Source organism: Pan troglodytes, chromosome 3 (genome assembly GCF_028858775.2).
Source record: "Pan troglodytes isolate AG18354 chromosome 3, NHGRI_mPanTro3-v2.0_pri, whole genome shotgun sequence".
Lineage (NCBI taxonomy): Eukaryota > Metazoa > Chordata > Mammalia > Primates > Hominidae > Pan > Pan troglodytes.
The window spans coordinates 74,873,439-74,885,664 of record NC_072401.2 but is presented as its reverse complement, the minus strand read 5'-3'; the positions used below and the strand labels follow the sequence as shown (position 1 = coordinate 74,885,664).

At 39.2% G+C, this 12,226-nt stretch overlaps 1 pseudogene; it reads right to left on the bottom strand.

Moving 5' to 3' along the window:
* Nucleotides 1-5,605: 5,605 nt before the first annotated feature.
* On the bottom strand, nucleotides 5,606-5,851 carry LOC100614600 (large ribosomal subunit protein eL38-like; annotated as a pseudogene).
* Between the last annotated feature and the right edge of the window lie 6,375 nt (nucleotides 5,852-12,226).

The following is a 12,226-nucleotide window of genomic DNA, read 5'->3' as shown; positions in this document are numbered from 1 at the left end:
GGAGACCTGGACATTCTTCAAAGGAGATTTTGCCTTTTCCAGACTTCCCATTTCTATTCCTCTTGTATTCCTGTGCTCTAGTCCCTGCTGCAAATGAGAAACCTCACTTTTTTTTTTGTTTTTTAACAGGTCAGGGTGTTTGAGGATGTTGGTACAGAAGAAGAACAGTTATGCCTGCCTCAAATTTACCAGACAGAGCAGGTAATCCAATTTTTAAAGGCAGATGTATCCTAACCATCATCAAAGCTTCATTCACCTTTGAATTTAAGGTTTTGCCCTCAAACCATGATTTTGGTATCTTGCTAAGATCTTACATGGAGTTGTTAGTTTAATTAAATTCAGCTATTTCAAGATGGAATGCTTGACTGAACATAGGAGAAAGCTGAGAACTACAAAGACAAAAATGAATCCTGCCCTATCATCTTATTTAGAAAAACTTTTTCTTATATTCATTCCTTCGTTTCATTCAACTGTATTGATCAAGCAGCTCCATGTGCTAGGTTCAGGATACACCACAGGTCTTGAAACCTGGTACATACCCACGAGTAATGTGTTCCCAATTGCATGAGAAATAGTGAGGAGCCAATTATAGTGCAGAGTAGCAAGGGCGATGATGTCTATGCATAGTCTTAAAAAATGGAAAGATGGGGCTACTGCCATACAGCAGAAAATCAGTTTGGAAGAAAGGTCAGGGAAGGCTTGTTGGACATGGTGAAATCAGAGACCTAATTCATCAATTTTCAGGAGCATCGAGCCTGAACTTCAAAGTCAATCCTCTTTTAAACTAACAAAACCAAATCATGTGCTCATGCGCTTATCTGGAAAATAAAAACATACGTAATATTAGTACTCAAAAGCTAAGATCACAGGTAAATTCAATTTCAAAGAAAAATCAAAATGAACAATCAACACAGTGGACCATTTCCTCTTATTAGCAGATGAGGAAAGCTTAAAATTAATCGTGTCGCCTGGTACAGCAAGCAGTCACTTCAAAGTTAAACGCTAGGTGGTGTTCTTAGCACGGTTTGCTATCTTTGACGTCTTCTCAGAAACAGTGAGAGTTCACTCCTTTCCAGGAAAAAGAAAGCAAAATTCTGAATACCCCTATCACAAAATTGATTTTATAAGAAGAAATAACACCTTTAATGGTATTCTTTTCTTACCATGAGCAATACATTTATCTTTTTTTAACAGTAAATATTTTCTGGTAGATAGGCACATTATTCCTTGCAAAAATGAGATGGAACCACTAGACGGACAAACTCTCCCAGGACCTAGTCAGCCAAGCAGTTTTGTAAAGGCAGCAATAGCCTCTGGATACCGAAGCCAGGAGTTAGAGAACCGTATTCAAGTGTCCCCCAAGCAACCTGAACCCATTACTCAACTTCACAGTTTCCTTGGAGAAGTTCGCAATTTAGAAGAAGGTGATAGAAAATGTTTTACACCCAAATCACCAAAGCTGGGCCTTGTTACATGCCTGTCTCCTCCTCCACCAGGTAGAAAATGTTAGATTAGAAGATTAAGGGATACTATGCAAAGCACGTTAAGCTCCTTGAGTAAAAGGAATTAGGAGGATATCAGATGGTAGCAATAAGTTTCAAAGACGACAAACGGAAGAGGGGTACCTTACCTTGTAAAACCATTCTCCATAAAATAGGAAAAAATCAGATAGCACAAGGCAGAGAAGAAAAAAAAGAAGGAAATAATAACAACAGAAAATATTTTAGGCCAATAATCAACCTACAGAGGGGAAGAATATAGATCTCTTTTATCTAAAAGGAATGGATAGTTTTTTTAATGTTGAAACTAGAAACCAACTAATACAACACTAGGCAGAGAATACAAAAGTAGAAAATGATTTAGTCCTGAAAATATTTTAGGCAAATAGTTCATTGATATTTGGTTTCCGAACACTGGTCAAAGAACCAGTCCTGATCCATGACAAAGTTTTCACTGGTCTGTGATGAAAAGCAGAAAATAAGGACATCATAAAAAGTCTTTCAGAAAGCTAAATTTTTTTTTTTTTAAGACGGAGTTTCACTCTTGTTGCTCAGGCTGGAGTACAATGATGCAATCTCGGCTCACTGCAACCTCCGCCTCCTGGGTTCAAGTGATTCTCCTGCCTCAGCCTCCCGAGTAGCTGGGATTACAGGCGCCCGCCACCATGCCCAGCTAATTTTTTTTTTTTTTTTTGTATTTTTAGTAGAGATGGAGTTTCACCATGTTGGCCAGGCTGGTCTCGAACTCCTGACCTCAGGTGATCCCCCCACCTCGGCCTCCCAAAGTGCTAGGATCACAGATGTGAGACACCGTGCCCAGCCTAGAAATCTAAATTTGATAGATTTAAAGAACTTATTTTTATTCTAAAATTAGATCTTTTCTGCCTTTTTATGGTACAAGATGTTTTCTAAAGTTAAAAAAAGAAAGAAAAAGCTTCTCCTAGGAAGTGGTCATCACAGAGGTGTTTATGTGTTATTTCATTCTGTTTTGTTATTAGTCCTTATTTTGCAAACTCTAATTTACCATCATTATGTATAGTTTTCAAATGTTACTGGTCTGAGAAATCCAAAAGTCTGAGAACTACTGCATCAACAACTAATTTAAGAGAGAACTAACTAGTCAGCAAGGTGTTATTCACTCATTTATTCAAGAGCCAATTACAGTCCAGAGTAGCAAGAGGGATGATGTCTAAATATTCATTGAATCCTTTGTTGGTCCTGGGCTGCATTGGGCCAGGGGTGATGAGCATTAGCAAGGCTGGCATTGGTCCTCCTCACAGAACATGCCATCTGGCAGGAATGTCTGGGGTGGTGAGCAGGTTGAGGCCCATTGTGATGTTAAGGATGATGGTATATTAAGCTTGTAATTGCACATGGGATAATTTTTTACAACGTATGTAGAATTTTGCACTATATCTTTTTTAATCCACCTTGGATGAACAGTGTGTTTCTTTCCTGTAAAAACTGAGTAAGTGAATGTCTGTTTCTATCAAGTTACTTTAAAAATATATATCCACATCTCACTATGATAGTTGCCAAGACTCTTGGTTCAAGGCCCTGGGCTGGCTGTCTACATACAATGTGCCACAAAAGGCATCTCTGTAAAGATGGAACCCCAAAGGTTTCAGAATGAATATCCCTTACCTATTCTGAAAAGGTACAGCAGTAAGGTCTAGGTGCGGACAAGGGAAGTTATTTCTCACCCTGCCAAGGAGAAGGAAGAGTCAGCTTAAGGGATCTATGGAGGCTCTTTTTTCCAAAGCATCCCTGTAGAGGCATCCCTGAGGGACAGCCAGCCAGCTGGTTATGTTGTTTTTCAATGTGACGTTTCTGGACTCTTGGGATCATTGGGTTATATTTGGAATTCATCCTGGCCACTGTCTGGGTCTCCCATCTTTAACAGTCACATCAGCAGGACAGTTTTAGATAGAAAAGATTGATAAAATCTGGCAGCACTTGCACTGGTTTCCATGGTGACATGCTGAGCACCTACTGGTCCTTAAAGACCAGCAATATGAATAGTTAAAATAAATTATTTCAGGGCCCTCTAGCCTAGAATATAGGGATCCAAGATAAGAAAAATTTTTAAAGCCTATTCTTCTGGAACATAATTGATAGCTATAGATACATACACAGGAAGGGACGTTAGAAAGAAATATCCAAGCCTGATTTTGTTTATAGAAAATAAAAACAAACAGAGATTGGCTATAAGTATTTTTATATCAGAGAATTGTTTCAGTGCATTACCTGGAGCCTTACTTGCTGAGGTCTTCAGGTCCTTTAGGGAAGTGTTTCAGAACATGTACAATCTTATCATTTCTTTTATCGGGACTTGAGTTCTCATAACTATACACCTCTGTGCCTTACTTTACATTTATATTCACTTTAAGTTACTGTTTCTACAATAAACCCTCCACCCCCAATACACTGAGGCACATTTGGCCCCTTTGAGCCAGTGTGGGCTGCCAGCACTGTGAATAGGGAACGTCCTCTCTGCCTCACAACATCTGCACACTTGATTCAGAGATGTCTTTCCTGTATCCCTCACCGTCCTCTGACAGAACCCCATGGATCAGCTTTACAGGTCTCTATTTCCAAATCTGCAGGGGTCTCTCTCTTTCTAACACCTGACTAGTTAAATAGGATTCCCAGATTTAGCCCATCTATCTCTGGCCACCTGATCTTAACACTTCCCTTCTGATTGGAATTTTCCATGGATGGATCCACCTTGAATTCCCCTCTTTCAATTACTCCTTCAAAAAGCAATTCCTAGAGGCCATCCTTGTAGAGCAAGATGATGGACCACCCTCTTTGGAGACCACCCTTAAGATAGCCTCACCAGACACCAACTGGCCCCATGGGATTTCTTCCTGCCTTCTTCTTCCCTCCCTTGCTTTGTAAATTCAACGTTAGATTTCAAATCAAAATCCTCAGCTCATCATTCACTATTCTCACTGATCCATGCAAGGCTCAGTATGCATGTATTTATAGACTTCTTATATAACAAAGATTGATGTCTTGTATGAAAGTACTTTCAATGTACACAAATTGTGTGGCATCGTTCACTTCATTCTGTTCCTCACTTTTTCACTCAGGAGTCTCTTCATGTTGCTGCACATATATCAAGTCTGTTGTTTAACTGCTTAATAATACTCCCTAGTGCACATCCAGTACAAGCGCTTCTCCAGTCACCCAGTAAGAAACCACAGATTGCTGACACCTCCCCGTAAAACAATGAACATCTTCATATATGCCCCACTATAGACCTGTGTGAGACTTTTTCTGGGATGAGAACCCAGACATCCCACCCACAACAATCTTCTGGATTCCCCATCTGGATTGCTGGGTCAGAGGATATGCATATTCTTAATTTGACCAAATAGGACCAGAGGCTCTCCAGTGTGGCTCCAACAGTCCACATCCTCAACAGCACTGCATGAGGATCTTTACATCCCCCATCCCCATCTCCCTGCAACACTTGGCTGGAGTTCCAGCTTTGTAAGTTGTGCTAATCTGATAGATTTGAAGTTGCTATTGTTTACACTTTCATCTCTTACAAACCCCAAACGAGTCTGAGCATCTTGTCATAAGTTAGATATCATTTCAAAATTATTTTAGTTTCTTTTTCTCATGAATCATGTTTTTTTCCTTTTACTAGATTTCTACTGGAATTCCCAAACTCCTCATCAGTTCTCTGTTACTTTTATCCATGACTATTTTCATGAAAACAGAAAAGCTTATTTTGATGTAATTAAATCCATCAATTGTAGCCTCAGGTTAGTGCTTTGGGGGTTTTCTATCTTAGATGGAATTCTACAATCTTTCCAGCAAATATAATGTTTATTGTAGGTATTTGTCACGTGACCTTTATAAATTAGAACATTCTCTTTCAGACCTGATTTTCTAAGAGTTTTAATTTTTAATCATGAAGTTATTGAATTTTATCCAATGCTTTTTCTGGTTCTATTACGATCATCCTATAGTTTTTCTCCTTTAGTGTATTCATGTGGTGAGTTACATTGGCTCATTTTCTGATGTTGAATCATCCTTGCTTTCTTGTTTTAAAGGATTTTTAATATTTTAATACAGTTTAGATCAGGGTGTCTGGTTCATTTCAGCTCCTTCACTGCCAAACCAGGGGGCAGGGACTAGTTCAGTTTCTCTGCCTTCTCTTTGTCAGTGATGATCAGGGTATAAAGGAATCTGTTGCATGGAACTTTAAACTTCATATTGTCCTTACTTTTCTTGATCTTGACAGATTTGGCATCCTTTCACCAGGCTGTAAGCAGAAAACCCTTGATTTCCTCAATTTTCTGAGGCACGGCGATAAGGTACACCCGGCGCAGACTCATCCTTGCTTTTATGGAGATAAAACTGTCCTAATTTTGTGTTATCTCTAAGATAATAATATCTTACTTTATAACAAAAATTATTGTTAGGGGCAGAGCAAGATGGTGGAATAGAATCCTACACCTTTCATCCCTTTTACTGGAACACCAAATTTTAATAACTACCTGCCCATGGAAAAGCACCATCCCAAAAACCAAAAATTAGGTGAGGAATCATAATACCTGCTTTTAACTTCGTATCACTGAAAGAGGCATTGAGGAGTGCAGGAGAGACAGTCTCGAATCATGGATACCACACCTCCTCCATCTGCTGTCAGCAGAGAGAGGTGCAGAGAGAGGGAGAATCTGTGCACTTTGGGGAGGGAAAATGCAGCAACTTGGGGATTTTACATTGAACTGGGTGCTGCCCTGTCACAGTGGAGAATAAAGCCTTGCTGGTCTCAACCAGCACCTGCACACCAGAGGGAGCATTTGGAATAGCCCTAGCCAGAGAGAATCGCTCATCCCAGCGGTAAGAACTGGAGTTTTTCAGCAAGCCTCGCTACTGCAGGCTGAAGTGCTGTGAGGGCCTAGGTAAACTTGAAAGGCAGTCTAGGACACAAGGACTGCAATTCCTAGGCAACTCCTAGTGCAAGGCTGGGCTGAGAGTCAGCGAATTAGGGTGGTACCTAGTGAGAACTAGGTGACCTAGGGAGACACCAGTGGGCGCAGCTAAGGAAGCGCTTGTGCTACTCCTCCCCACAACTCCAGGCAGTGCAGCTCGAAGCAATGAAAGTGACTCTTTCCTTCTGCTTGAGGAGGGCAGAGTGAAGAATAAAGAGGACTTTGTCTTGCATTTTGGATACCAGCTCAGTCACAGTAGGATAGTGTACCAGGTAGAGTCATGAAGCCCCTATTCCAGACCCTAGCTCCCAAACCACATTTCAAGACACACCTTGGGCCAAAAGTGTACCCTCTTTCTTAAAGGGAAAGATAAGTCCAAGCAGGTTTTATCATCTGCTAACGAAAGAGCCCTTGGGCCCTGAATAACCGGCAGTGATACCCAGGGAGTACACAATGGGCCTTGGGCTCTGAGACATGCTGGCTTCAGGGGAAACGCCACACATTCCCAGCTGTGGCAACTATGGTGGGAGACTCCTTCTGTTTGAGAAAAGCAGAGGGAAAAGTAAATGGGACTTTGTCTTGCACCGTAGGTACTAGCTCTGCCAAGGTGGGGTAGAGCAGGCTCTTGGAGTCCCTGAGTCCAGGCCTAGGCTCTTGGATGACATTTCTGGAAATGCCCTGGACAAAAGGAGAGCCCACTGCCCTGCAGGGTGAGTCCCAGGCCTGGCAGCATCCATCACAAGCTGACTGAAGAGCACTTGGGCTTTAAGTGACATCAGCAGTGGCCTGGCAGAATCCCCCATGGGTTGGTGGTGGTGGTGGCCACAGAGAGAGGTCCCTCTGCCTGTGAAAAGGGAAGAGAGGAGCGGGAGGGACTTTGTATTGTGATTTGAGTGCCAGCTTAGCTGCCATAAAATAGAGTATCAGGTAATTTGCTAAGGTTTTTTACTTCAAACCCTGACTCCCAGACAGCATCTCTGGACATGCCTAGGGCCTTGGGGAACTCATTACCCTGAAGGGAAGGGCCTTGAACAAGACTCAGTGCTGTGCTGGCTTCAAGTCTGATCCAGTGCAGTCCCAGTAGTGGCGGCCACAGGAGTGCTTGCGTCACCACACTCCCAGTTCCACGTGGCTCAGAACAGAGAGTAAGACTCCGTGTGTTTGGGAGAAAGTAAGGAAAATGAACAAGAGTCTTTGTATGGTAATCCGGAGAATTCTTCCAGATTATATTAAAGACGACCAAGGTGGTACTTCTGTGAGTCTACAAAAACTACAGTATTATTGGGACTAGGCAGAAGTCCCTTTGAATATCTGGAAAGCCTTTCCAAGAAGGAAAGACACAAACCTAGACTGTGAAGACTACAATAAATGCCTAACTCTTCAATGCCCAGACACCAACAAACATCTACAAGCATCAATAACATCCAGGAAAACACGACACCACTAAATGAACTAGATAAGTCACCAGGGACCAAGCCTGGAGAAACAGATATATGGTCTTTCAGAGAGATAATTCAAAATAGCTCTTCTGAGGAAACTAAAATTCAAGATAACACAGAGAAGGAATTCAGAATTCTGTTAGATAAATTTAACAAAGAGATTGAAATAATTAAAAAGAATCAAGCAGAAATTCCAGAGTTGAAAAGTGCAATTGACACATTGAAGAATGCATCAGAATATCTTAATAGTAGAATGGATCAAGCAGAAAAAAAGAATTAGTGAGCTTGAAGACAGGCTATTTGAAAATATGCAGAGAGAAAAAAGAATAAAAAGAATAAAAAGCAATGAGCAGAACTATAAGATCTAGAAAATAGTCTCAAAAAAGCAAATCCAAGAGTTATTGGCCTTAAAGAGGAGGTAGAGAAAGAAATAGGAATAGAAAGGTTATTCAAAGGGATAACATCAGACAACTTCCCAAGCCTAGAGAAAGATATCAACATTCAGGTACAAGAAGGTTATGGAACATCAAGCAGATTTAACCCAAAGAACACTACCTCAAGGCATTTAATAATTAAACTCCCAAGGGATAAAGAACAAATTTTAAAAACAGCAAGAGAAAAGAAATAAATAACATACAATAGAACTCCAATACATCTAACAGCAAAATGCAGTGGAAAACTTACATGCCGGGAGAAACTGGTATGACATATTTGAAGTGCTGAAAGAAAAATCTTTCATCCTAGAATAGTATATTTGGCAAAAATGTCCTTTAAGCATGCAGGAGAATAAATAAAGACCTTCCCAGACCAACAAAACCGAGGGATTTCATCAACATCAGACCTGTCCTACAAGAAATGCTAAAGGGTGGTCTTCAATCTGAAATGAAAGGATATTAATGAGCAAGAAGAAATCATCTGAAGGTACAAAACTCACTGGTAATATTAAGGACACAGAAAAACACAGAATAGTATAACACTGTAGTTGTGGTGTGTAAACTTCTATCAACTTAAGTAGAAAGACTAAATGATGAACTAATAAAAAATAATAACTGCATCAATTTTTCAAGACATGGACAGAACAGTAAGACATAAAGAGAAACAACAAAAAGTTAAAAAGTGGGGGGACAAAATTAAAGTGTAGCCCTTCTTTAGTTTTCTTTTTGTGTGTTTGTTTGCTTGTTTATGCAATCAGTTTTAAGTTATCACCAGCTTAAAATAATGGGCTGTAAGATAGTATTTGCAACCTTCATGGTAACTTCAAATTGGAAAACATACAATGATAAACAAAAAATAAAAAAGCAAGAAATTATATCATACCACCAGAGAAAATCATCTCCACTTTAAGAATGACAGGAAGGAAAAAAGGAAAAGAAGACTGCAAAACAATGAGACAATAAATAACAAACTGGCAGGACTAAGTCCAATGTTATCAACAGTAATAGTGAATGTAAATGGACTAAACTCTTCAATCTAAAGAAACAGAGTGGCTAAATGGATGAAAGAACAGGACCCAGTGATCTGTTGCATACTAGAAACACACTCTACCTACAAAGATACACATAGACTGGAAAATAAAGGGAAGGAAAGAGATATTCCATGCAAATGGAGCCCAAGAAAAAGCAGGAGTAATTACATTTATATTATAGAAAACAGATTTCAAGACAAAAACTGTAAGAAGAGCCAAGAAAGTAATTATATAATGATAAAGGGGTCCATTCAGCAAGAGCATATAATAAATGTAAGTATATATACATCCAACACTGGAGCAAGCTACATGTATAAAGCAATTATTATTAGAGATAAAAAAAAAAGAGATAGACCCCCAACAAAATAATAGCTGGAGACTTCAACACCTCACTTTCCTCATTGGACAGATCTCCCAGAGAGAAAATCAACAATAAAAAAATTAGACTTAATGTGCACTATAGAACAAATAGACCTGATAGATATTTACAGAATGTTTCATCCAATGGCAGCAGAATACACATTTTTCTTCTCAGCATGTGGATCATTCTTAAGGATAGACCATATGCTAGGTCACAAAATAAGTCTTAAAATATTTAAAAAATTACAATAATATCAAGCATTTTCTCTGACCACAATGGAATTAAACCACAAATTAATAACGAGGAATTTTGGAAACTGTACAACCACATAGAAATTAAACAATATGCCCCTGAATGACCAGTGAGTTAATGAAGAAATTAAGAAGGAAATTGAAATTTTTTTTGAAACAAATGATAATAGAAACAGAACCTATAGGATACATCAAAAGCAGTACTAACAGGGAAATTTATAACTTTAAGTGCCTATATCAAAAAAGAAGAAAAACTTTAAATAAATAACCTAATGATACATCTTAAAGAACTAGAAAAGTGAGAGCAAACCAAATGCAAAAGTTGGTAGAAGAAACGAGATAATAAAGATCAGAGCAGAAATAAATGAAATTGAAATGAAGAAAATCATACAAAATATCAGCCAGGCACAGTGGCTCATGCCTCGAATTTTATTGTAGCACTTTGGGAGGCCAAGGCAGGGGAATGGCTTGAGCTCAGGAGTTTAAGACCAGCCTAGGAAACATGGCAAAAACCCACCTCTACAAAAAGTACAAACAATTAGTCAGGTGTGATGGCATACATACACATCTGACCAGCTACTCAGGAGGTTGAGGAGGGAGGATCACCTGAGCCCAGGAGGTCAAGGCTGCAGTGAGCTATGATCATGCTACTGCACTCCAGCCCGGACAACATAGTGAGACTGTGTCTCAAAATAAAAAGGATCAGTGAAACAAAAAGCTGGTTTTTTGAAAAGAGAAACAAAATTGACAAGTCTTTAGTTTAGACCAGGAAAAAAAGAGAGATGACTCAAATAAATAAAATCAGAGATGTAAAAGGAGACATTACAACTGACACTGCGAAAGTCAAAGGATCATTAGTGGCTACTATGAGCAACTATATGCCAATAAATTGGAAAATCTAGAAGAAATGTACAAATTCCTAGACACAACAACCTACTAAGATTGAACCATGAAGAAATTCAAAACCTGAACTCACCAATAAAAAATAATGAGATCAAAGCTGCAATAAAAAATCTCCCAGTAAAGAAAACCCCAGGACCCAATGGCTTCACTGCTGAACTCTGTTAAACATTTAAAGAAGTGATACCAATCCTACTCAAACTGTTCCAATAAATAGAGTAAGAGGGAATACTTCCAAACTCATTCTACAAGGCTAGTATTACCCTGATACCAAAACCAGACAAGGACACAACAAAGAAAGAAAACTATAGGCCAATATCTCTTATGAATATTGATACAAAAATTCTCAACAAAATATCCAGCAAACAAAATTCAACAATACATTAAAAAGATCATTCATCATAACCAAGTGAGATTCATCCCAAGGATAAAAGGATGGTTCAACATATGCAAATCAATCAATGTGATACATCATATCACATTGTCGGACAAAAATCATATAATCATTTCACTTGATGCTGCAAAAGCATTGGATAAAGTTCCCCACCCTTCATGATAAAAAAAAAACCTCAAAGACCTGGGTATAGAAGAAACATACCTTAACATAATAAAAGCCACGTATGATAGACCCACAGTTGGTATCATACTAAATGGGGAATAACTGAAAGCTTTTCCTCTTAGATCTGGAACATGAGAAGGATGCCCACTTTTACCAGTGTTATACTGGAAGTCTTAATTAGAGCAATCAGATAAGAGAAAGAAATAGAGCATCCAAGCTGAAAGGAATAACTCAAATTATCCTTCTTTCCAGAAGATATGATCTTATATCCAGAAAAAACTAAAGACTCCAGCAAAAAACTATTAGAACTGATAAACAAAATTCAGTTAAATTTGCAGAATACAGAATAAACATACAAAATCAGTAACATTTCTACATGCCAATAGTGAACAATCTGAAAAACTACATCAAAAAAGTAATCCCATTTATAATAACCACAAACAAAATTAAATACCTAGGAATTAACCGAAAAGGTAAAAGATCTCTACAATGAAAACTCTAAGCAGGGTGTGGTGGCTCATGCCTATAATCCCAGCTCTTTGGGAGGCCAAGGCGGGTGGATCACTTGAGGCCAGGAATTCGAGACCAGCCTGGCCAGCATGGAGAAACCCTGTCCTTACTAAAAATATAAGAAAAAAAATCATTAGCCAGGCATGGTGGTGCATGCCTGTAATCTCAGCTACTTAGGAGGCTGAGGTGGGAGGATTGCTTGAGCCTGGGAGATGGAGGTTGCAGTGAGCCAAGACTGTGCCACTGCACTCCAGCCTGGGTGACAGAGTGAGACCGTATCTCAGAAAAAA